Source organism: Zalophus californianus, chromosome 4 (assembly GCF_009762305.2).
Source record: "Zalophus californianus isolate mZalCal1 chromosome 4, mZalCal1.pri.v2, whole genome shotgun sequence".
Lineage (NCBI taxonomy): Eukaryota > Metazoa > Chordata > Mammalia > Carnivora > Otariidae > Zalophus > Zalophus californianus.
Genome location: NC_045598.1, coordinates 95,566,773 through 95,593,222, shown reverse-complemented (window position 1 = coordinate 95,593,222; position 26,450 = coordinate 95,566,773). Strand labels below are relative to the sequence as shown.

Genomic DNA, 26,450 nt, shown 5'->3' with positions numbered 1-26,450 from the left:
GGAAGCAGGTTTCCTGCTAGAGTCTCCAGAAGGGAAGGCAGCCCCAAGACACTTTGATTTTGGTCTAATGAGACCCATGCTGGACTTCTGAACTTCCAAACTGAAAGATAATAAATGTTTGTGGCTTAAGCCACTAAATTTGTGGTGATTTGCTACAGGAACAGCTCAAAACTAAATATAAATAAAGAATTAAGTTTATTGTACAGGTGACTGATGGGATTCTAAGGAAAATACCAGATTTGATCTGGGAAAGAAAACAGGAATGAGAGATTTGGGTTATATGTCAGACTGAGGAATCTGCCAATCACAGTAACAAAATGCATGCTACCAGCTCCACCTGCCTGAAGTTAAAGATCACGATAGAAGCTTACTTCTCCTTTTCAAAAATCTAAAGCTAAAAAATATAGTCCTCATTAGTTTAAAGCTGCAAGTTCTGTAAAATGATTTTAATCGATTTTAACTGCTAGCATAATTGAACTTAACTGTTGTGAAACTCATCCACTTGTTTCTTTCAATGTGTGGTGTTCATTATTCTACAATAATACCTCTACCTGAACAATTCAGATATATGGGAACAGATTCAGACGGTGAACTACAAAGGCAGACCTAACGAGGCTTATAAGCTTTTGGGGATAAAGTAGAGATCTTCTACAAAGTATCTATAAATCCTTGTGTATTCTTTGCTGAGATGCACATTCTAGAAAGTAATACTCATTACTAACTAGAAAATTGCTGCGGGAAACTCAGAAATTAAAGACAAAACAAAAACAAGCAAGCAATTAGAAAGACTACTGCCAGAAAAGGAAAGGAAAGAGATGTGTAGTATTACTTAAGTAATATGGGGGTAGTGATAATACCAAACTAGGTCTCAATTTGCTTTCAGATTCCCACTTTATTAAAAAGTAGCATATTGGGAATCGAGTCTCTTGTTCCTGGCTTCCTTGGCCCAGGTACTTCTGGCTATACTTCCCACTTCAAAGACACCATCTACGATTCTTAGGATGATAAAAGGTTTGCTACTGGTGGATTCAAAAGCAGTAAAGAGTGGGACATTCTGCTTCTGTGTCTGAGAGACAGAAACACACTGAGAAAGTTGAGGAGAGGAATAAAAGCTCATCTATGAAAGCAGTCTTTTCTAATTCCTATTCATCTCCCAGATCTTTTAAGGATGGAATATCCAGTCTTGGACCTATTCTCTTTATCTACACTTCTTCTCTTGTTTTAAATGCCATTTGTAAACTAGAAGCTACCAAATTAATGTCTTTAGCCAAATCATTTATGCTGAACTCAAAGTTCACATATACAACTGCCTACTCCACATCTTCACTTGGATTAAACAGGTATCTTAAATTTAAAATACCTTGAGGCAAATCCCTGATCATCTCACTCAACATTGTCCAACTTTTTTGTCTTTGTTAATGACAACACTATCTTTCCAGTTGCTTGGGTCAAAAATCTTGATCCCTTCTTCTGATTATTAAACTCTCAGGCATGTGTGGTGGGAACACCATGATCTTTGGGAGTCCAACAGACCTTGAGTTCAAATTCCAGCTCTTCTACTTCTGGATGACCTAACCTGAGCCATTAAAACTCTTTGGATCCCAGTCACGAGGACTCAATGAGAAAAGAGATAAAGCACTTAAGCATAATGTCTAACATACAATAGATGCTGAATAAATGAGAAGTATTCACAGGGCAGAGACTGACAACCTTCCAACACTCATTCTTCTTTTTCTTTTAAAAATATAACACCTGGGGCACCTGGGTGGCTCAGTCGGTTAAGCGTCTGCCTTCAGCTCAGGTCTTAATCCTGGGGTCCTGGGATGGAGCCTCGTGTCGGGCTCCCTGCTCAGCAAGGAGCCTGCTTCTCCCTCTCCCTCTGCCACTCCCCCTGCTTGTGTTCACTCACTCTCACTCTCTCTCAAATAAATAAATAAAATTAAAAAAACAAAAACAAAAACCCCCTACATTTCCGGGCTTCGGAAGCAGACACAGATGTGTCCACGTGACCACGTTCTAGCCAATGGGATAGGAGGCTGAAATGTTGCATGTAACTTCCAGGTCGTATATTTTTTAAAAGCTGCTTGCCGTCCACCTGTTTTTGCCCTCGTCACACAGACTAGAACGTGATTGTGGTGGTGGTGATTTACCATTCATCTCTGCTGGCAAGAGCAACACCTTGCTTAGGGGACAATGGGACAAGAAAAAAGATCCAGGTCCCCAGATGGCAGCGTGGAGCAGATGTGCCAACCCAAGTGCCCGCCAACAGAGACACACACAAGCAAAAGAAAAAACCAACTTTCTGCCTGCAAAATGATGATGCCTACAAGTAAATTCATTTTCACTACCTAGAATCCATCTGACTCCTTCGACATATTTTTCAAGCTAAATTTTCCAGAATACCCTTACAAATGTATGAATCCTCAAAAGGTATGTCACTACTGAAAAGAATAATGTGAACGGGGGAAAAAAACAGCATATATGGGAATTTGCGGCAGCATGTTAAAAATGAAAGGGAATGTATCTTTTCCCTTGAATATTATACCCTGCTGCTTCATGACTATTCATTTGATAAGATTTATTCGGTATAATAGCATACTGGATTTTCAATTAGATATGAAATAAAACTTTCAGTGGGAAATGTTAATAGAAAGCTGAGGAGAAATAAACTTACATCCTTGCCTTTTCACTTCCCCCCAAAAGTAAAGTATTACAGGTCTTGTCACGGAGAAGAAATTTTCCTTATTCATATAAGAAGAAAGGTGATTCCTGGGACCAGTATATAAGCAATCGTCTCATTTTCCTGTTTTGCCAGAAGCCAAATGACAATTTTCACTTATACCCCACCAGTGACAACACTTTCTTTATACTTTTCTATGAGCCGGAAAAAAAAGTCACTAAAAACACAAATATAAGAGCTCACTGAGTGGACAGAAACAGACTTTGACTGCTGAACTTTAATAAATCTTAAAGTAATTAAAAGCAGATTGCAAGTTCTAAGTAAATTTCCTTCATTCCAGGAAAGCAAAGGAATCTAAACACCAAAAGTCCTCCAAGTCTAAGTGTTCCCAAGATTCACTCACACAAATCCTTCCATACCTTCAAAGTAATTAAATAATCATGGATGACCAAATTATCTACTTTATACATCCTTAGCATAGTGGTTAAAAGTACAAACTATGAAGCCAGACTGCCTGAATTCAAGTCATGGGTCAGCCAGTTAATATTTTTGTGTTTTAGGGCAAGTTACTTAATTTCTCTGCCTCAGTTTCCTTTAAATGGAGATTATTAATAAAACCTGCCTCACTGATTAGCCATAGATGCTGTTTCAAGGACTTCATGATTTCCTTATAGAAAGTGCTCTGGAAAAGTGCTAAGACTATTGTGTTTCTAGTGTTTCTTCCTTCTATGTGCAGGTGTGTGTGTTTATGTATAATGTATCAAAATATACTATGAAATAGACCCACACCTAAAGACCTGCAAAGTCACTTTCTTTAATCTAAAGTTTCGATTCTTCAAAAGTCTTCTGGTTACAATTTCTAGAGACAATTTATTTCACTCATTCAACAACTGGTTATTGGGCACCTACAACAGCAGGTGCCATGATGGTTGTGATAAAATGAAAAAGATAAGGTCCTTGCCTACATAGCAGCTAATTGTCAGAGCAGCACTGTCCAAGAGAAATATAATGTGAGCCCCAAATGTGTGCCAAATGTAGAATTCTAAATTGTATCATTTCAATAGCTTATATTTAAAATTATTAATGGCATTCCTTTTTGGTACTGTCTTCAAAATTCAGAGCATATTTTATATTTACAAGCACACTTCAATTCAGATGCTAAACTTTTATGAGAAATACTGATCTTTACCACGTCTTTCCATATTCATCCTACTAGCACACTACAAAGGCTATGAACTATGCTGTCTAACCAAGCAGCTACTAGCCACAGGTTGGCTATTCACATTTAATTTATAGTAAGTAAAGTTAAAAATTCAGTTCTTCAGTTGCAGTAGCCACATTTTAAGTGCTCACTCGCCACTTATGGTTAGCTACTTACTCTATTAGACACTGCAGATCTAGGGAGAAGACAAATGTGCATCAACTATATTTAAATAGTTTCTACAGCAGAAGTATCTGCAGAGTATACCAGGAATATTTAAGAAATAGCACCAAAAGAAATACATTGAGAGAGGGGAACTGTCCCCAGAAATGTAAAGAATAAGTAGGAAGTTGCTAGAGAGGCAAGTTAGGAGACAATACTACAGGTAAAAGGTACCAAAAAAAAAAAAAGAGAGAGAGAGAGAGAGAGAGAGAGAAAAGGCCCACAAGTTTCAAAGGGTTTATTAGCAAAACTTTAGAAGACATGAAACTGGCCAGGTCTTGGGCAGGGACCAAATCTAAAGTATTTTACAGCCCATGATATAATGCTGCAGGATACTAAAGATTTGTTGAAGGAAGCCTTTTCTCCCTAAATTTGTGGTTAAATTTAAAAAGAAAGAACTGTGTGTTGAAATGAGAGGAAAAGGGGAAGAATCAAAGAAGCTAAATACATGTTAAAATACAAAATTTATGAGCATTAACATGTAAAATACTTTGGCAAACATTACACCCCAAATAAGTTTAACTAACCATCTTATCATTAACACCAAAGAATTTTGATATAGTCAACTTTAGAAAATTTTGAGATCTTGCTTCTTTGCAGAGTTTTAGAAACTAGGTTTGGAAATTAGTCTGAAGGGACTTTTGAGAAAGACGCTAAATAATTTCTACATCCAACAATCTCACTTAGTGAAAGCCAACCATGAAAATTTAAAAAGCCAAAAGACATCTGTATTGTTTAACTGCCACTAAGTTCCCAGAATATCACTTAGAACTGTTCCAGAAAGTCTTATTGTCTAAGTAGGCTTACAATATTGAGCTATCACATATAACACAAAGGATTAAGATTTTAACACAAAATAAGTAAAATAAAGAATAAAGATTTAAAGTTATAAAGATGATTTGATTCCTATAAATCATAAAATAATGAAGTTGGCACCACTACCTATCACAAACAACTGAACATGTTCTAAAAATCATATGCCAAATTGAAGGCAGATAAGAAAACCTGGGAAGTGATCAGAGCCAACTTCACTGGGTATAACCCTTACACACTCCGGAGAAATATCATTTTTTAAGGAAACAAAACAGTATCCAAAATAGTTTTTTAAGTTCTGACTGCTTCAAACTGGCCCATTCAATAGATATTTAGTAAATTAGTTTCTACAGTAAAGGTTCTCAAGACTTCCTCAATTTTAATTATTTATAACTCAAAACATAAAATACACTTCAGAACCTTTGTTGTTCATAATCCTAAGCAACATTGATATAAGAAAACAATAGCTAAATTCAAATTTTAGACTAGTCTAAACTAAATGTTATTTCAGTTCATCTTATCATTTAGATAGTAATTATTATAGTTCATACAAGCCCCAAATGATAAGGAAATCTTGCTACCAGTACATTTCACTTAAAGTATTAAATATAGACCAGAAAACTGGTATTTGCTTAAGATTCATTTTTTTCCCTGTTGATTTGCATCAAAAAAAAAAAAAAAACCAGACAAGGCAAGGCAGTGCTTAGTGTTTTGTCTCTAACACACAAAAAAGCAAGTAAAAATCTTACAGTTTTTTAACATCAAAAAAGGAAAAGAGAGGGGAGGGAGGGAGAAACTGAGCAGGGGCTATTCTGTTCTTTCCTAGAGAATATTAATATAGAACCTTATAATATGTTAAAAGGTACCAATATCTCCCTGGCTCACACACCCAATTCTAGGTACTCTACCCATTCCGCTCAATCCCCTAACGTGGATTAAAAGAAACCTCCACCAACTACCCACCATTTCTCTGCTTCCTCTTCACAGCAAAACCTACTGAAAGTTGCCTCTACTTTTTATCTCTACTTCCTCACTTCAATCCATTATAAATGTGCTTTTTACCTCACCACTTCAATGAAACAGCTCTTCTCAAGGTCATCAATGACCCCCCTCCATTTCTTTTTAAGTCCATGGTTAAACTTCTCTGACCTCACTTTTTTTAATTCTCTCTCAACATCCTTTGACCCAATTGATTACTTCCTCCTTAAAAAGCTCTTCTCTAAATATCACAGGGTCCTACCTCACTGATTATACCTTCTCAGAAGCTTCTTTTCCTTCACCAAACTTCTAAAAAGCCTTGTATGCACATACCCTCCCAATTGCTGGTATGTGCTATGGTGAGCGCTGTGAATTGTGTAAGACTGTTGAATCACAGACCTGTACCTCTGAAACAAATAATACATTATATGTTAAAAAAAAAAGAAAGAAAGATAAAGAAGAAGATAGCAGGAAAGGGAAAAATGAAGGGGGGGGAATCGGAGGGGGAGACGAACCACGGAGACTACGGACTCTGAGAAACAAACTGAGGGTTCTAGAGGGGAGGCGGTGGGGGGATGGGTTAGCCTCGTGATGGGTATTAAAGAGGGCACATACTGAATGGAGCACTGGGTATTATACACAAACAATGAATCATGGAACACTACATCAAAAACTAATGATGTAATGTATGGTGATTAACATAACATAAAAAAAAAAAAAGCCTTGTATGCCATGGGTCTATTCCTGGCTCTTTCCTCTTTCCAATCTATACTCTCTTCCCAGGTGACCCCATCTAGACTCAAGGCTTCAAATACCAAAAATGTGTTGATGACTCTCAGATGAAATCTCTAGCCTGGATCTCCCTAGAGCTCCAGCCTCACAGAGACAACAACTACTCCACATTACCACTAGGACACCTAATATGCATTTCAAACTTAGCCCTTGGTAATACCATCGGGGCCTACTGGATCCAAGTTTTTGTTGCTTAATTTCTTTTTTGAGCAGTTCTATTTGTAAGGATTCATATCTCATGACTTTATTTTTTCCTAGAGGTCTTCCAAAGAACAAAGAGAAAATTTACTTTAAAAAATAATAAAAGTCATGTTTTTCTGGCAATTACCATATAACTACATTGGACCCTTTTATAAATCCAAAATATATTATGGGACCTCAGTGTTTTTCCTATATCTTAAAATCTTTTCTAATTCATCATCCTGACAATTACTTCATCATTACTCATCAGTTATTTCCAACTATACTTAAAAATTTAAATACCAAGGAAGAATAATGGAATTGCCTAGAAGGAGGATGCACTACTGTACCATCCTTCAGTTTTCTTATTGCGTTATCCAAAAAGTATTGCCTCATCTTTCAAAAAAAAAAGAAGTCTGGAGAAACCACCCTTATATTCATTTTGGGTTTCAGTGGACATAACTGAGAATTCAGAATATTTCATTATCCACCCATAATGGCAAAGAGATCAATGGAAAAAAATGCTTCACAATTATTAGATGTTGAATGTGAACAGGCAGGTCATAGTAAAATTTCAGATAATGAATCTGCAAACAGCAATAATCCTAGATGAATCTTCTCAAATCTGAGAAGCAGTGAGTTTACAATATATTTTTAAGGACAAAAAGGAAATACAGGATTCATAGTCAATTCAATAAGGACTTTATCATATACTACGTTACAAGAATCTGGACTATCTCATTTACCTAAAAGGATATGTGGTAGTATTCTTTTATCTTTTATTTTTGTACAGCAAAATTTACTTGATAAATGCTGCAGGCAGATATTTGTACAAAGGTGTACAGGAGAGAAGGAAACTGGTGACATAGAAATGAAAAAATCATTGGACAGAGCATTCTAATTGGGAATTTATAAATTTAAAAAGCAAAAATGCTTTTCAACTGATAATGGTTATCCTTTTTTTCAAACAAAATCATCAGCCATCATAATTTTTTAAAGTATTGCTTCTGACAATGAAAATACAAGAACCAGAAGTAATGATAAGCCAAAGCCTACTTAGAAATGTATTTGAAATCTGAAATTAGTATGTATTCAATGTATATGTTCCAGGTTTATCAATGGCAGTTGATGAGTTAATTATTTTTAAGGACTTCTCTCATTTTGAATATGTATATGCCTTCACAACCAGGAAACAAAATAAAAATGAGTTTGACTCCCAGTAAACTATTTTGTGGCTATCGACAAACTGATTCTAAAATTTACATGGACTCTTTCGTCTTGGTATTGGAAACAAGATGATGAAGGCGTCGTTATCATCTGGAAAGTGTTGCAAAAAGATACACATGTGCTACCACTGTGACTCTGAGGTCTACCACCTTCAGAAGTCAACCCATGGCTAATGTGGCTATCCTGCCAAGCAGAAGAGAAAGTATAACTGGAGTGCCAAGGTTAAAAAACGAAATACCTCTGGAACCTGTCAGATGAGGCACCTAAAAATTGTACTGTGCAGATTCAGGCATGGATTCCAGGAAGGAACAACACCTCAACCCAAGAGGGTGACTACTGCAGCATGCAGTTCATTTTAAGGATTTCAAGGATCGGTCACACAATAAATGTGCTGGTTTTAAATAAATAAAGGTTATATGAAGAGGCAAAAGGTTCAGAATAGCTGACATAATATTGAAAGACAAGAACAAACTAACCAACTTCAAGACTTTCAAAGTTACAGTAATTAAATCCGCGTGGAACTGGTGAAAGAATAAACAAATAGATCAATGGAATAGAATAGAGGGCCCAGAAATATACCCACAAAAATATAATCAATTGATCCCTGACAAAAGGGCAAAGTCAACACAATGAAGACAGTCTTCTTTAACAAATGGTGCTGGAATAAATGGACATCAACATGAAAAAAATTAATCTAGACACAGACCTTACACTCTTAAAAAAATGAATTACACGCCTAAATAAAAATGCAAAATTTTAAAACTTCTAGAAGATAACATAGGAAAAAAAAATCTAGATGAATCTTAGGTTTGGTGATGACTTTTTAGCTAAGACATCAAAAGCCCAACCCATGAAAGGACTGATTAAACTGAAGCACTGACTTCATTAAAAATAAAAATTTCTGTTCTGTGAAAGACACTGTCAAAATGATGAGAAGACAAGCCACAGAGTGGGAGAAAATATTTACAAAAGATGTATGTGATGAAAGCCCATTAACCAAACTACACAAAGAACTTTTAAAACTCAACAACAAAAAAACAACTCCATTACAAAATGAGCCACAGGCCTTAACAGATACCTCACCAAGGAAGATATACTAAGATGGCAAATAAGCATATGAAAAGATGCTGAACATCATATGTCACCAAAGAGACACAAATTAAAACTACAGATACCACTACACACCTATTAGAATGGCCGAAATCCAGAACACTGCCAACACTAAATGCTGGTGAGGATGTGGATCAACAGGAATTCTTACTTACTGATGGTGGGAATGCAACATGGCATAGCAACTTTAGAAGAGAGTTTGGAGGTTTCTTACAAAATTAAACATACTCTTACCATACAATCCAGCAACCTTGCTCCTTGATATTTACCTAAAGGAATTAAAAACTTATACCCACACAAATTGGCCTAAGCACGTAGGTTACCCACACAAGTGTTCAGAGAAGCTTTATTCATAATTGCCCAAAGTTGGAAGCAACCAAGATATCCTTCAGTAGGTGAATCAACCAACTGTGGCACATCCAGATAATGGAATATTATTCAGCACTAAAAATAAATGAGCTTCCAAGCCATAAAAAGATATGTAAGAATCTCAAATGCATATTTCTAAGTGAAAGAAGCTATTCTGAAAAGGCTATATAGTATATGATTGTAACTATATGACATTCTGGTCAATGGGCTTTTATCATGCAAATTATTTCTTCTACTCTATGGCTTGTCTTCTCATCATTCTGGAAAAGGCAAAACTATAGAGAGAGTAAAAAGATTAGTGGTTGCTAGGGGTTATGGGAGAGGGAAGAATGAACAGGCACAGCACTGAGTATTTTTAGGGCAGTGAAAATACTCTATGATACTATAATGGTGGATAAGGGTCACTGTACATTTGTCCAAACCCATAGTATATACAACACCAAAAGTGAACCCTAAGGGGAACTATGGACTTTCAGTGATAATACGTCAATGCGCAATCGATGCGCATTGACATATGCGCAAATTCCCCACCAAATACACCAATTTGGTGGGGAATGTTGATAATGGAGGAGGCTGTGCATGAGTGGGGGCAGGGGGCATATGGATTAGCTCTGTACTTTCCGCTCAGTTTTACTATGAACCTAAAATTGCTGGGAAAAAGAAGTATTTTTAAAGTTGAGTTTGATATGTTTAAATTCTTATTAACATTTCTAATAAAGCTATCTTCATTATTCCTGTATATGCACTTCTATACATTATCTATAAAATAACTTAAAAATATAAAATTGAAAGTAAAAAGGGTACAATGGATTCAGATGGTAAATGAGATGACTATTTTTGTTGGTATACAGAGGGCTAATATGGCCCCAACAGAGAGGATGTCCTCAACCTACACTTCTACATCCAACTTCAAGACTTGCCCAATTGAGCAAACAGCACCACTATGCACTTAGTTACTGACACCAAAAAATTAGGGTCATCCTTAACTCCCTCCTTCATACCATTCCAGTCTCTCTGCCAATTTCCACTGGCTTCATTGCTTGAATCTCCACTGTAACCATGGTGATCTAAGCCACCACCATCTCCCCCCCCAACACTAGAAACAGCGTCCTATATGATCTTCCTGCTTCCATTTCTGCTGTCCTCTTGTCTATTTTCCACACGGATTATAAACACCTCACTCTGAAAAACCCTACAAATGTTTTCTGTCACATTTTTAAAAATCCAAACTCCTTCCTGTGGCTTACTAGTGTCCATGTGAACTGGTCCCTGGCTATTTCTCCAACCTTATCTCTTATTCCTCTTCCCCCCTGGCTCACTGTCCTTGAACATACCAGGTTTACTATCACCTTGTAGTTTTTTCTGCTGGGAATGTTCTTATACATGGCCTCTCATGGTTTCCTCATCTTTACCCCTTCAGGTCCCAATCCGAAAGTCACCTCTTCAATGCAGCCTTCTCTGACTCTAACTAAACAGCTCTCACCATACCCTATGACCTTCACAATCTACCAAACCTGTTTTATCTTCTCCATATTTATCAGTATTACCTTACTGATAATTAAAAATATCTTATTTATGTACATGTTGATTATCTATCTACCCTCCCACACACAATCTTCTTTGTTTTTAGTTTGTTTAATTAATTAATTAATTTATTTATTTATTTATGTGACAGAGAGAGAGACACACTGAGAGAGGGAACACAAGCAGGGGGCGTGGGAGAGGGAGAAGCAGGCTTCTCGCTGAGCAGGGAGCCCGATGCAGGGCTGGATCCCAGGACCCTGGAATCGTGACCCGAGCCGAAGGCAGATCAAAAACTATCTCAGGTGGCTCAGCCAGTAGAGCGTCTGACTCTTGGTTTCAGCTCAGGTCATATCTCAGGGTCGTGAGATCAAGCCCCTTGTTGGGCTCCATGCTCAGTGGGAAGACTGCTGGAGATTCTCACTCTCTCCCCTTCCCCAGCCCCCACACATGCTCAATAAATAAATAAATAAATAAAATCCTTTAAAAAAAAAAAAGAGTAGAAAATACCGTGTTCACCACTCCATTCCTACCACCAAGAACAGGGGCTAGCACTTAATAGGTACTCAATAAATACTGGCCATTTAAACAAAAGGGAATCCATGAAAGTTACCATAAACTCCTTGCGGAAGACAAGATGAGAAGTGTATAGGTCGGCACATTACCTCCACACCCACACTTACTCAATTTTCCTTACTGTATAAGGTGTAGAAATGTTTGTATATCAATCCATTATCGTCATACAGTCTCAGACTCAGATGGACTGTCCATAGTATTAAAACATTTAACGTGCGTGGGTCAAATAGGAAACTGCAGATACGTAAGAAAAAGAGAGTAACAGCTCTGCCCTCCTCCAAATCCCTTTCCCTGAAGAAAAGCCTGTTTATAAATATCAAGCAATTGAAAAGCTGCCAAATTTTGATCTCTCTCAACATTCATATTGGTTTAGTTCCATTGAATAGAAAAAATATGACTCAGAACAATGTAGGGGTTGGTCGGGCTCTTTCTTCTCCCCTAACTCATGATTGCACGCTACCAAGCCAACCTGCAGCAAAGACAACTTAGGAAGCACATGGGGGCTTGGAAAGCCTTTGGATGAATCAGCTCAAAAACATCTGTACTATCAGAAAATCAGCCTATAGCGTGTCCTCTACTGACCTACTGACCATGACTAAGTGACACTGTCATTGTTTTCATTCTCAGCATATTAGCTGTTACAAATATCTAGGTATCTCAAGAAAACAATATTAGTGTACTGAAAATATTCAAGACATCTCTTCTTATGAACTTTTGATGGAAAAGCAACGTAAAAACAATAATCCTATGAAACATATTCCTAAAAAGTGATGGATACATTAACCAAAACCCATCAATGATAGCAGCATTTTATGTTTCCCCAAATTAGTGAAACAAGAACTGATATAAGCCTATAAAACTAGTTACATCCTAAAAGCAAGGGTAGGTGAAACTTAGAAACACCTGTAACCCAACGATCAATACTACCTTGAAATTAAAGACTATAAAAAGAACTGCATTTTTAGCCACTGAGGCTGAAGAACTCACAAATGTAGGTAGTATGCTACAGGAGGGGCAAGTCTTTCACTAACACCACAGGATCTCTGGCCCAACGGGTGGAGTTTGATAGTAATCCCTGCTACCAGTAAAAAAAAAAAAAAAAAAAAAAAAAAAAAAAAAAATGCATTCTAGAGCATGAAAACAATTTACCGTATCTTTTGTATTACTCATCACTTTTCAGTAAAAGCATTCTTTCTTTTAAGTACATCCTTCTTTTTAAGATAGGGCGCAAAGGAATAAGAGCTGTGTCTTCTGCTGTTCTTTCTTTTTTTATGCCTTTAAAAATTTTTTAAATCCATCTATATACAGGACAAAGTCCTTGCTATCTATAAAATGTAATGTATCAAATTCTACAAATTACATTCATAATTTGAAACTAAATTCTGGGGCATAACCCCCATTAAATTCCTCAATCAGTAGACAAAAGAAAAGTATGTCCAGATTCCTACTCAGATTACATCTGGGCCATTCTTAGTCATTTGAAATGGTTTCTTTCCCTCCCAGCCCAGCTGCTGAGATAAGCTCTAGTCCCTTGAATTGCCACCCTGCTCCTAGTGTTAACCACTTCCTTGCCAAACAGAGCTATAGGGATTTTTTAAAAAGGAATAAAGACTGAAAAAAATAAAGGCACTAATCTCTCTTTATAGAGAGAAACTAAAAGGTAGTTTCTCAGCAGCCCCAAAGCACAAGGGTTTAGGTTAAAAGGGTCACAGACTTTGAAAACAAAAAGGGATTTTAGGAATCAGTCTACCTACCTCCTTTTACAAATAAGGAAACAGAAACTACTACATATCAAATTAATTCCCTAATTGAACAATTCCTTAAAATTCCATATTTTAGATGAAGAATATCTACCGAAAAATGTAAAGAACAGAAACTTTACAGTAACTTGCTTCAGAAGCATATCCCACTTTTCATCTATTCAATGAGCTTCATTGTGAACTTGATTTGTATGTAGCGCAAGTAAAAGCATTTCATTCATTCCACAAACGTGTGGAGTGCCTACACCATGTGAAAATAGCTGGTGTGGGAGGAGGTACAAAATTCCCAGCCCTCAGTGAGCTTACACCCTAGACAGGGAAAAGAGAAAGACAATAAACAAAAGAAATCAGCAATAAGTGAAACATAGTATGTAAGCTGGGAATAAGTACCATGGAGAAAAATAAAGCAGAGAATAGAAATAGGTAGTAGTGTTGGGGGCTGGCAGTGACTTAAATACAGTAGTCAGGGAATAGCCACATAGATGTCTAGAGGAAAATATTACAGGGAAGGCAAGGTCAAAGCCTGGAATGCTCAAGGAAAGGCAAGGAAGGTAATACAGTTGGAATGCATGAGGTGGAGAAAAGCAGGAGATGAGGTCAGAGAGGTATCAGGAAGCCAGATCTTATAAGTTCCTATAAGGCCACTGTAAGAACTCCAGTAAGATGGACTTATTCTAAGTAAAATGAATATCATACAAGGTATTGAACAGGACAGTGACGTGACCAGACCTACGCTTCAACATAATGACTCTAGCTACTGACATACCAAAGGCAGGTGTAGCATCTCAAGACCAGTTCAAAGTCTAGAACAATTATCTAAACAAAAGATCCTGGAGGCTTGGACTAGAGGAGTAGCACTGGAATAACAAAAGGTCATTGAATTCTGGGTACTTTCTGAAAGTACAGTCAATAGGATGTGCTGACAAACCAGATATGGTACAAGAGAGAAACCTAGAAACAGACAATATATCATGATACATACAACACAGACATACATACATAATAAATTGCATCCATTTCAAGTGTACAATTCAAAGAGTTTTGACAGATGTATGTATCTATGGAACTACTGCCACAATCAAGAAACAGATTTCTTTGACCCCCAAAAGTTTTCTCACACTCCTTTTTCAGTCCCTTGGCAAGCACTGATCTGCTGTTCTCGGTCACTGTAACTTAGCAGTTTTTAGAATTTTATATAAATGGAAATCTTAACAGTACAAGTCTTTAGAGCCTGGCATCTTCCATTCAATATAATAATTATGAGATTTATTTACACTGTTGCATGTCTCACTCGATCATTCCCTTGTATTCCTGAATAGTGGTATATCCCCTAGATAGTTACACCACTTTTTATAATCCATTTATCCACTGATGGACATGTGGGTTGTTTTCAGTTTGGGTCTGGGATATTGTGGTATAAGAAATACATATTTTTAGGGTGCCTGGGTGGCTTACTTGGTTAAGTACCTCATTGGCTGAGGTCATGATCTCAGGGTAATGAGATAGAGCCCCACGTCATGCTTTGCACTCAGGAAGAGTTGGCTTGTCCCTCTCCCTCTGCTCCTCCCCCCACTTGTGATCTCTCTCTCTCAAATAACTAAATAAATAAAATCTTAAAAAAAAAAAGAAATACATATTTTGAAGACATGAAAGCAACTTTAAGCGTCCATCAGTGGATGAATGGATGAAGGGAATGTGGTATATTTACACAACAGAATATTATTCAGCCATTAAAAGAAGGAAATCTTGCCATTTGTTACAACATGGATGGACCTTGAGGGCATTATGCTAAGAAAAATAAATCAGAGAAAGACAAAAACCATATAATCTCACTTATATGTCAAATCTAAGCAAAGAAACAAACTGAACTCATAGACACAGAGAACAGGCTGGTGGTTGCCAGAGGCAAGGGGGCAAGGAGGTGGACAAAATGGACGAAGGGGGTCAAAAGGTACAAACTTCCAGTTATAAAATAAAGAAGTCAGGAGGATGTAACGTGCAGCATGGTGACTATAGTTAATAATACTGTATTGCATATCTGAAAGTTGCTAAGAGTAAATCTTAAAGTTCTTATCACACACACATACAAATTCTATAATTATGTACAGTGATAGATATTAATTAGACTTATTGTGATCATTTTGCAATGTATACAAATTTCAAATCAATATGTTGTGCACCTGAGACTAACAATATATATGTCAATTACACCTCAATTAAAATATACATATTTTGGGCGCCTGGGTGGCTCAGTTGGTTAAGTGACTGCCTTCGGCTCAGGTCATGATCCTGGAGTCCCAGGATCGAGTCCCACAGGGAGTCTGCTTCTCCCTCTGACCCTCTTCCCTCTTGTGCTCTCTATCTCTCATTCTCTCTCTCTCAAATAAATAAAATCTTAAAAATAAATAAATAAATAAAATACATATTTTGTTGGTCTTCCTCCAGTTCTTGGCACAAAGCTCCTAAATCCTTGGAATTTTTTAAGTGATAAGGGTGACAGGAACATCTTCTGTTATTCAGAATAAGCCCCCTCTCAACCATATCTGAGTTCATGTTAATTAAATGACTGCCATGGTCTCCTTGATAGCTACAGAACAGGGGCTGGTTAGCAGGGGAACCAACTATATGACTAGAGGATTGAAACTACCAGCCCTAACCTTGACATCTGTCCTGGAGACAGAGTTCGACCACCAACAGCCAGTGATTTAATCAATCATGCCTACATAATGGAGACTTCACAAAAACCCTAAGTGATGGGGTTTGGAGGATTTCAAGGTTGGTGAACATATCCATGTATCAGCAGGGTAGCACATCCCAAACACCATGCGGAAGGAAGCTCCTGTACTTGGGACTCTCAGATCTCTCACACCTCTTCATCTGGACGCTCATTTGTATCCTTTATAGTATCCTTTATAATAAACCAGTAATTATATGTAAAGCCTTTCATGGAGTTCTATAAGCCATGATATAACAAACTACAGAAGCTGAGAAAGGGGATAAGAACCCTCAATTTGTAGCCAGGTCAGGCTGAAGTGTGGGTAACCTGGGGACCCACTACATGCGATTGGTGCCTAAAGTAGGGAGCAGTCATGTGGGCCTGAACCCTTAACCAGGAGGTCTGTGCTAACTTGTAGACAGTGTCAGAATTGAATTAAATTGTAGAAATCCCATCTGGTATCTGCAGAGAATTGGAGAATTACTTGATGTGGAAAAACCACATTTGGTGTCAGAAGTGTTGTGAGCAAAGAACAGATCTTAGTAGTAAGGGTTAATGTGGATAAAGCTGATATGAACATTTGTGGACCAGTGAACACATGTTTTCATTTCTCTTGGGTAAATAGGAATGAAATAGCTGGATTGTACGATTAGGTGTATGTTTAACTTTTTAAAAGAAGTTGCTGAACAGTTTCCTAAAGTGGTTGTAACGTTTTACATTTCTACCAGCGATTAATGAGAATTCTGTATCTTTATCAACAGTTGGTATTGTCAGGTTTTTTGACTTAGCCATTCTAATAGGTATATATAGGTAGTATCTCATTGGAGTCTTAATTTGCATTTGCCTGATAATTAATAATATCAATCTTTTCATGTGCTTATTGACCATTCATATATCTTTTGTTTTATGAAGCTAATTGCCTGATTTTTAAGTTTCTTTTTATTTACTTATTTATTAAAAAAAATTTTTTTTTTGCCACCCCACCAGCATTTTCTTTTTAAAAGCATGTACTAATTTCTTACATACAGTGAAAGGTCTTTCTGGGCTTATTCAGATAGGTTTGCTTATTCTTCAGTATTCTATTGTTTAAATTGCTTTTTTATAAAAAAAAATGATATTTGGTAATACTATTTCCTCCTGATTACTGTTCACTGAAAATTGTCTTTGTTTTTATCATTTATTCTTCCAAATGAATTTAAATTTTCTGGTCAAATTTCCAAAGAAACACTTTGGGATTTTGGCACAGTGAATATTAACCAATTTTGGAAGCATGCCTATTTTTATTCTGCCATCCCATTCAGGATCATAGTACGACTTTCCATTAAAATTTCTTTATCTTTCAGTAAAATTTTATAATTTTCTTCATTGATTAGCCTTATTTTTTTCATTAAAGTATTCTTTGATGCTATAGTAAATGGAGAACTTTTCCACTACATTACCTTTTTATGTTATAGAAAAGTCACTAACCTTATCTTTTATCCAATGTCAACTTTCACATGAATTCGTATCTATCCTAAGTTTTCCATTTTTTTTCATTTCTAGGTATAATCATCCCACCTGCAAATAATGGGAACTGTATCTATTTTTCCATAAATCCTGCTTCTAATTTCTGTTGTTTCATTATGTTGTCTTGCCCTTGGCAAAAACAAAACAAAAAGTGAACTAATGGTGGTATTACTGAGGCTTTGTTTTATTCTATTTCTACAGAAATGTCTCAGGCATTTCAATACATAGCATAATGTTCGCTACTGGGGTTTGATAGAAATTCTTTTTTAAAAATTTTAACTGAAGTAATCTTCATCCTATTAAAGAATAAATACTGAGTTTTATCAAACTCTTTTGGCATTGGTTGAGATAATCATATAGTTTTTCATATTTGACCCCATACCCACACACATTTTTATTCAATGGAGAAATTCTATCTGATTATGACATTGTTATTTTAATATCCTATTGAATCTGATTTGCTAGAATTTCATATTGGCTTCCCATAACTGAACTAGGTCTATAATAACTACTTTTTGGTGCTTTGTCAAATTCGATATCGGCACAGAATGAACTGAATAGCTTTCCATATGTATATAGGTATACTATGAAACAGTTTAATATAGAAAATGATTTCCCCAAAAGCTTGGAAGAACGTGTCCATAGATCCGTTTAGTTTTGTTTGGAGAAAATGGATTTGTAATTCTCATAATGAAAGAAATGGAAAGGTTATTTGACCATACAGGTATTTATTCAACCAGCAAGTATTTATTAAGTACCCACCTATGCACTAGGCACTAGAGTTCCAACGGCCAAACAGCCATCAACGCTACCCTTGAAGAGACTACAGTCTCGCTGGGGGAAGAGACACAGATAATCACAATCATTGTTAACAGATTAAGTATATGACGAAAAGGTACAGGGAACTATGAAAACATATGACATAAATACCCACACCAAGTCTGTAAAGATTAAGGGACAGTTTCCCCATGGACATGAAATTTTGAATTAAAACCTAAAGATACATAGAAATTAACTGCTCAAAACAAGCGCAACAGTATTCCAGGCAAAACAAGTAGGATGTACAAAAGTCCTGGAGTGAAAGAGGACAGTGTGTGAGACGAACAGAAGAATCGGTCCGGCTAGAGTGCAGGAAGCAAAGGAGTAAGGCCTCAGGCCTGGAGAGGCAGGCAGAAGTCACACACGATTTGAAGGCAAGAAGAAGGTAACTTACGTTGCGAACAATGGAAGCCAGCTAAGGGAATTTCACAGAGGGGTTACAGTCACCTTCTACTTCTCTAGTTGATTTTTATGGTTTACATTTGCTAGGAAGTTTTAGATTTCATCAAGATTTCCAAGAATAGTACCACAAAACTCTGCATAGCAGACTCATAATTTTTTAGATCTCTTCCCAATTTATAGTATTCCTTTTTATTTTTTTAGAGGGGGAGGTGGAGGAGCAGAGAGAAAGAATCTTTTTTTAATTTTATTTTATTTAAATTCAATTGATTAACATATAGTATATCATTAGTTTCAGATGTAGAGTTCAGTGATTCATCAGTTGCATATAACACCCAGTGCTCATTATAGCAAGGGTCCTCAATACCCATCACCCAGTTACCTCATCCCCCCACTCCCCTCCAGCAACCTTCAGCTTGTTTCCTATAGTTAGGAGTCTCTTATGGTTTGTCTCCCTAATTTTGCCTTATTTTTCCCTCCCTTCCTCTATGATCCTCTGCTTTGTTTCTTAAATTCCACATATGAGTGAAATCATATAATTGTCTTTCTCCGACTGACTTATTTCACTTAGCATAATACCCTCTAGTTCCATCCACGTCATTGCAAATGGTAAGATTTCATTTTTTGATGGCTGAGTAATATTCCAGTGTGTGTGTGTGTGTATACATACACACACACACCACATCTTCTTTATCCATTCATCTGTCAATGGACATCTGGGCTCTTTCCATAGTTTGGCTAATTGTGGACATTACTGCTATAAATATTCGGGTGCAGGTGCCCCTTTGGATCACTATGTTTGTATCCTTTGGGTAAATACCTAGTAGTGCAATTGCTGGGTTGCAGGGTAGCTCTATTTTCAACTTTTTGAGGAACCTCCATACTGTTTTCCAGAGTGGAGGGAGGGAGAGAATCTCAAGCAGGCTCCACACCCAGCATGGAGCCCAACACAGGGCTCAATCTCACAACCCTGAGATCATGACCTGAGCTGAAATCAAGGGTCAGACATTTAACTGACTGAGCCACCCAGGCACCTCCCCTAGTATTCCTTTTTAGATTTGTAAAGTCATTTCCTTCTCTTTTTCTCTATTAGATTTGCTATGGGTTCCTGTATTTTGATGGGATTTTTAAAATAAATCCACTCTGGCCTTGCTTAATAATGAATAATCAAAGTAAAAATTCCTGCTATATTCTTTGGGCGTAGTGAGGAAAAAAAACTCTTTTCGTGTACTTGAGTAAAACTTCCTCACTGAATTTTTCTCATCTTGGGTTTTCTTTTGCCCTATTTTTTTTGTTGTTGTTGTTTCTCCCTCATCTTACATTAACCCCCTTACTTTTTGGTCTGTGCCATTTTGCTGAATTGGCACATCACCCTAGAGGTTGTATAATCCTACTTAAATCAAGAGAGGAAAAAAAATATACAACTACAGTGTTTGTGTCTCTCCTTTTGTCACTATAAAATATTAAAGCAGTACTTCTAAGAGATTGTCCTGTATCAGAAGTCACTGCAAAAGGTTTTGGTATACTCTTAAAGATTAAAGAAAAAAGAGAATACCTTTATTGTTGAGGTAAAACTCACAGTACCGCATTTGCATCCTAATGTCTCTTAATAGTATATAAAAAAGGTCAAATAATTAAAAAATAACATTTTTAGAGGACAATGAGATTTCAGTGCATGTGTATGTGTATGCACAGAAGCTAATCCAGTAGAATTAGCACATCAATACTTGGCTAAATCTCATGTCCTAAGGAGTAGTTACAGAGAGATCTTTCGGAGAGGTCATCAATCCTCAAAACAGATTTCAAATTAAAATTTTGCAATGAGCCAGTCAATTGTCTCAAAACTCCAAAATGAACTGATGCCAAATGACTTCACTGCACTTTAATTCCCAAATAGAATCCCTTATGGCTACATACTTTGACTACCTAAAAATTGCACACCAGATCTCCAGGATTGGAACATTATTGCAGTCAGTACTAACTATACTCAGTTTACCTCCTCTCTTATCCCTCCCTCTTCCTGAAAGGGTAAGTTGGGAGAAGTAAGCAAGGTCCTCTCTTTGCAGGAGAAAGAGAAGTCAACAGTTTACACTTCTGCTCAGGAAAGAAAGACACTGAGATCTCTCTCTCCTCTCTGTAAGCAAAGACCATCCTTCCAGGAGCAAAAAAATGATGATTTCAATATGTCTATAATTGGCTACTTTATGAAATAGAATACTTCAGAATCCCTGTTGTGAGCTAAGAAAGCAATCATGAAGAAACATTCATTATCCACCCATCGTCATTTTTGCTTAACCAGTCGGGGGACTGACAATGGGGGATGGGAAGAGAGGAAAAACTACTGTGTACAGACACACAGCCTTGGCAGTTAAGATCACATTTATTTCTACTGCGTGTTTATTTTCTCCGTAGAAAATGAACCAAAATAGAGAAGAAAATGTTACAGAATTAAAACTACACACAATCCCACTATACAGAGGAAACAATATTTAGGAGGATTTTCTCCTGTTCGTTCTATATCCCCAGGGGAATATACCTGCTTGACTGTACTGCCCATCTCAGCCTCAAAAAAGCCTCCTTGAAGGATGTCTGTCTCTTTATGAGGGACAAATCCTCAAGTAAAACCTTGTTCTTGTAGTGATCTTCATCATGACACTTTTAGGAAGACTGGTATCAAAAAGTGAGCCTTATGGAACATCATAAATGAAAGAATGATATAACTGCATATATGGGAAATTTTTTTTAAGTCTATAATACTGGGACACCTGGTGGCTCAGTCAGTTGAGCGTCTACCTTCGGCTGGGTCATGATCCCAGGGTCCTGGGATGGAGTCCCATTCAGCTCCCTGCGCAGCGGGGAGCTCCTACTTCTCCCTCTCCCTCTGCCTGCGGCTCCCCCTGCTTGTGCTCTCTCTCTGTCAAATAAATAAATAAAATCTTAAAAAAAAAAAGTCTATAATACTGTATACAAATTTATTTTAAAGATTTAAAAATCTACAGAGTTTTGGCTCTAGGAAAACATACCTTACAAAAAGTATTTCAAAGAAGACAAAGACTATCTGAAGAGACTCAAAGCCAGAGACTGGAAAAAAGAGTCACTTACCTATATACCCTCAGAGTCATTTAGAATGAGTTCATTTTTAGAAGTTAAAGCCTAAAATAATACATAATCCTTATATAAAGTTAATCAGCTCATTCTATAGACTGACCTAATCCTGATAACGAAATTTAAGAAGAGCCTCCCTAAATACAAAGGCCAAACCAATTTCACTTATGCAGATACATTTTTCTTCTAAAAAACAATCAGCAAATTGAGTACAGATATTAACTGAACTGACTGAAAGAAATAATATATTTGCAGAGAATCTCCCCAGAATTTACAAGTTATTCTGGATGGATATCCTTCCAATTGTTTAGAAATTATAACCGCAAAATGTTAAATGATGAAAAATGTAGCTCCAACCCCCAAATCTCCTAGATAGGTTATCTTGTTTTTTCTTAACATTATATGACTTAAGGATTGAAGCCTACACACACACACACACCCCAAATGTAAAACAACACTTACAAAGAATTCATTACCTGTCCTAACATGAGACTGAATGAGGGAAACTCAGGACTCACACCTCATCTGCCGTGCCACTGTGATGTCACTCTCATCCTCAATCACGATCAGCTACTCCTTATCCATTTTATTTGGCCTAGGCACCTATGTTAGCACTGATCCTTTACCATCCAGTACGTCGCTGGATGTCAGATGGATTACCATCTGCCCCTGCAAATGTTCTTTTCTTTTAAGCAACTAATGTAACATTAAAAAAACACATTTGGATTGGGGCGCCTGGCTGGCTCAGTCAGTAGAGCATGTGACTCTTGATCTTGGGGTTGTGAGTTTAAGCCCCACATTGAGCACAGAGATTAGTTAATGAAAAAAAGAAAACTTCTTAATGCATTTGGATAATACCATAAACCATTACTTTATTTTTTGGAAGATTTTATGTATTTATTTGAGAGAGAGAGAGAGTGCGTGCAGGAGCCGGGGGGAAGGGCAGAGGGAGAGGGTGAAGCAGACTCCCTGCTGAGCAGGGAACCTGACACGGGGCTCAATCCCAGGACCCTGAGATCATGACCTGAGCCGAAGGCAGTCGCTTAACCAACTGAGCCACCCAGGCGCCCTGTAAATCATTACTTTAAAAGAAACGAGGTTTATCTACATAAAGAAATAACACTATTATTCTGAGCAGACATGTCTTAGTAACCTAAGGGCTATAAGATTAGTTTGCAGGACATCATACCTACTAACAAATAAGGAAAAGAATATAGATGTACTACCACACACAGATTATTTATCAATTAAAACAACTTTTCCTACCCATTATGTAAGAGAATACTGACAATTCTGCTCTTACAACCTTAGGAACACTGGTGACTAGTACTATTAAAGGAGAGGCATGGATTGAGGTCCACTTAACTCCCAATCAGCAGCTTGGGTAAAGAAAGAATCTTTACTACAGTAATCATGTTACCCCATGCACAAGGCCTATTCTAATATTAAAACTTAATCCTTATTCTTATATACATCCTCAAGAAATATTTGAGAAAATTAGTCAAATTAGCTGTATATGCTCCCCCCGCCAAAAAAAAATCAACAAAAAGCGCAAGTATGACTTTTAGCACAGAGAACCATTCAAAGTACTCTAACTGCCTTTAAAGAAGCTTCTTGGCTCTATCTCGGTCCAATTGAAGAAAATGATTAAAAGCATTATTTGCTCATTCTTTACTAGTATTTGTCTACTTAAAATACAGTGAATACTACCAAAACTAGCCCAAGACATTTCTTATTATAGCTTATTTTCATTTCATTAAAGTTGCCTTACCCATTTATGTGAACCTACTAAAATGCAACATTTCCATATTTTTAAAAGGAAAGACTTAAAATGCTATTTTCAATTACACTTCTAATCCTGTTTGAATCAACGTGAATATATTGACAAGAGAATTGTTCTTTCACAATCAACATGAACAATGAAAGAAAAAGCAAGTGTTCTGTGAGCTTAAGCACTTATGCCTTAAGTGTATAAAAATAGTAGTTCTCACATGTATTTAGGCGATGGAGTACCAGAAACATTTATGCAACATTTACAAGTGCAACTTTTTAAAGAGCATTTAATTTTATGTATCTGGAGCTGGTATAATTAATAGGTTTCAATTATTTAATAATTATAGAAGAAAATGTAAATTGAGTTAGTTTTCTGCAAACTGGAAAATAATTATTACCTTCATTAATTTAATACTATGTTATAAGGAAACTCATTTATCTTAGATCATTTCTCCCCCACTAGAATGGCTATCATCAAAAAGACATGTAATAACAAGTGTTGGTGAGGATATGGAAGATGTGGACTGCTCATACACTGCACTGCTGGTGGGAATGCAAGATGTCGCAGGCAGTTTGGAAAACAGTCTAGCATGTTCTCAAATGGCTAAACACAGACTTACCACATTACTCAGCAATTCTGCTGCTAGGATTATATCCAAGAGAAAGAGAACATATATTCACATAAAAACTTGTGTACAAATGTTCATAATGACATTATTTGTAATAGTCAAAAAGTGGAAACTCCAATGTCCCATCAGCTGATGAATGGATGACCACAATGTGGTAAAGCCATACAATGGAGCAGGATTCCACTATAAAAAGGAATGAAGAACATGCTACGACATTGATAAACCCTGGAAACATGCTAAGTGAAAGAAACCCAGACACAAAAGGCCACATATTGTGTAAACCCATATGAAATGTTCAGAATAGGCAAATCAATAGGGACAGACAGTAGATCGCTGGCTGCCAGGGGCTGGCCAGAGACATGAAAGGGAGTGCCTGCTAATGGGCATTGGTTTCTTTGTGGGGCGGTAAAAAAATCTCCTGGAATTATAGATTGGTGATGGCTATACAGCTCTGTGGATATACTAACTGCCACTGAATTGCACACTGTAAAAGGGTAAATTTTACTGTTTGTGAATTATACCTCGATTTTTAAAAGTCATGAATAAACACACAAAAAATACAGCTATTGACACTTATGGAGATATTAAATAAAGCCTATTTTAAATATTTTATCTACCATGAAAACTTACCCACCTATACATCTGTTAAGAAACTTTTTATGATGTAAACATTTCTATTAAAAATAATGTCACAACTGGCAGCCAATAACTTTTACATGTTTCAATGTATCCGCCAAAAGTTTAGATTACAAAAGACTTAAAAAGACGTGTTGCAAATTAAAACAAAACCAAGTATAGGATTACACCAGTTATCTGCTTTATCTCTTAGGGTGGTTCATGAATCATTGGTACATTTTGAATACCGTAAAAGATCCTGATTACAGACTTACTTACACAAAGTAAATAACATTAATTTTTGACTCAATCAAATTTCTACCAAGAAGTCAATGACTGTTAATTTTTATTCTGTACCACAATAAATGTCCAAAACCTAATGTGTAAGCTTTTGTTATGTCTCAATTCTGTTAATTCCCTTCTGGAAAAAAGAATTCTACAGGAACTCAGAACTGTAGGTAATAACTTAAAATCTTATTAATTCAAATTAATATTACTAGAGGAATATATGAATTATTACTACATGAAAATAATGTGTGAATTATTAATATACTAAAATAACCTTACTATAGCTACTACACAGAGTAATTCATTTTAATTCTAGCAAAGTATTTTCTGAATTGCCAAGCTAAGAACCTGCCTAGGTCTACCTCATTAAGTCAACGACCATTCTCTAAGCAGTTATGTCCAAAATATTGCAAGGAATACAAAGATATTAGCCCCCAGACTCAAGGAGTCTACAGTATAATACAAGATGAAAGTGAGCAGGTAATATAAACTGGGGACAGACTATAAATGTTGAGAATCTTATAGTTTAACCTATAGGTAGTAAGGAAAGCATTAAATGATCTGAATCATCTACCCCTGTGTTAGACAAGGAGAGAAGAAGTACAGGAAGACCAAACGGGAGACTCACACAATAGTCTGGATGATGAGGATGAAGAATCTAAATTAAAGTAAGGGCAAGGGAAGGACAGATGAGGAAAGGCCCTGAAGTCTTATTTATGAGGTAGAATCAATAGGACTTGGGAGCTGCATAGAGAAAAGGCAATATCATCTAGAAGTTAAGGCTTGCATATGCTTTGATAACACTCCTGGGTGAGAGGTTTGGCTCTGACTCATTTCAGCTGTGTATGCTGGGCAATGACTTCATCTCTATGGGTTTCCGTTTCCTCTGTAAAATGGAGGTAATAATAGTGCCGACATATCATAGGGTTGTCATGAGGCTGAATTAGAAAAGAATGCATGTAAAGCACTTAGCACAGAGCCTGCTACATAGGATGACAAGGTTAACAGTAATCCCACTGACCAGGATAGGAAATACAGGAAGAACTGTAAATAGGGATAAGCGTGGAGATTAGCTAAGTATACTACATTTCTGCTTGCGGTCCAATCTGTAAGTCTAGAGAATGGTGAATACTACAAGAGGATTTGTGAAAGTAAATTAAAATATAACTAA

General features: G+C 36.7%; 1 protein-coding gene and 1 pseudogene across 3 annotated transcripts in view; one reads left to right on the top strand and one right to left on the bottom strand.

Annotated features, from left to right (window-relative positions):
- MAGI3 (membrane associated guanylate kinase, WW and PDZ domain containing 3) overlaps positions 1-26,450 on the bottom strand; it is a 237,322-nt gene that overhangs the window by 149,412 nt on the left and 61,460 nt on the right. The gene's annotated exons all lie outside the window — the stretch shown is intronic.
- Positions 12,622-12,755, top strand: LOC113917536 (annotated as a pseudogene).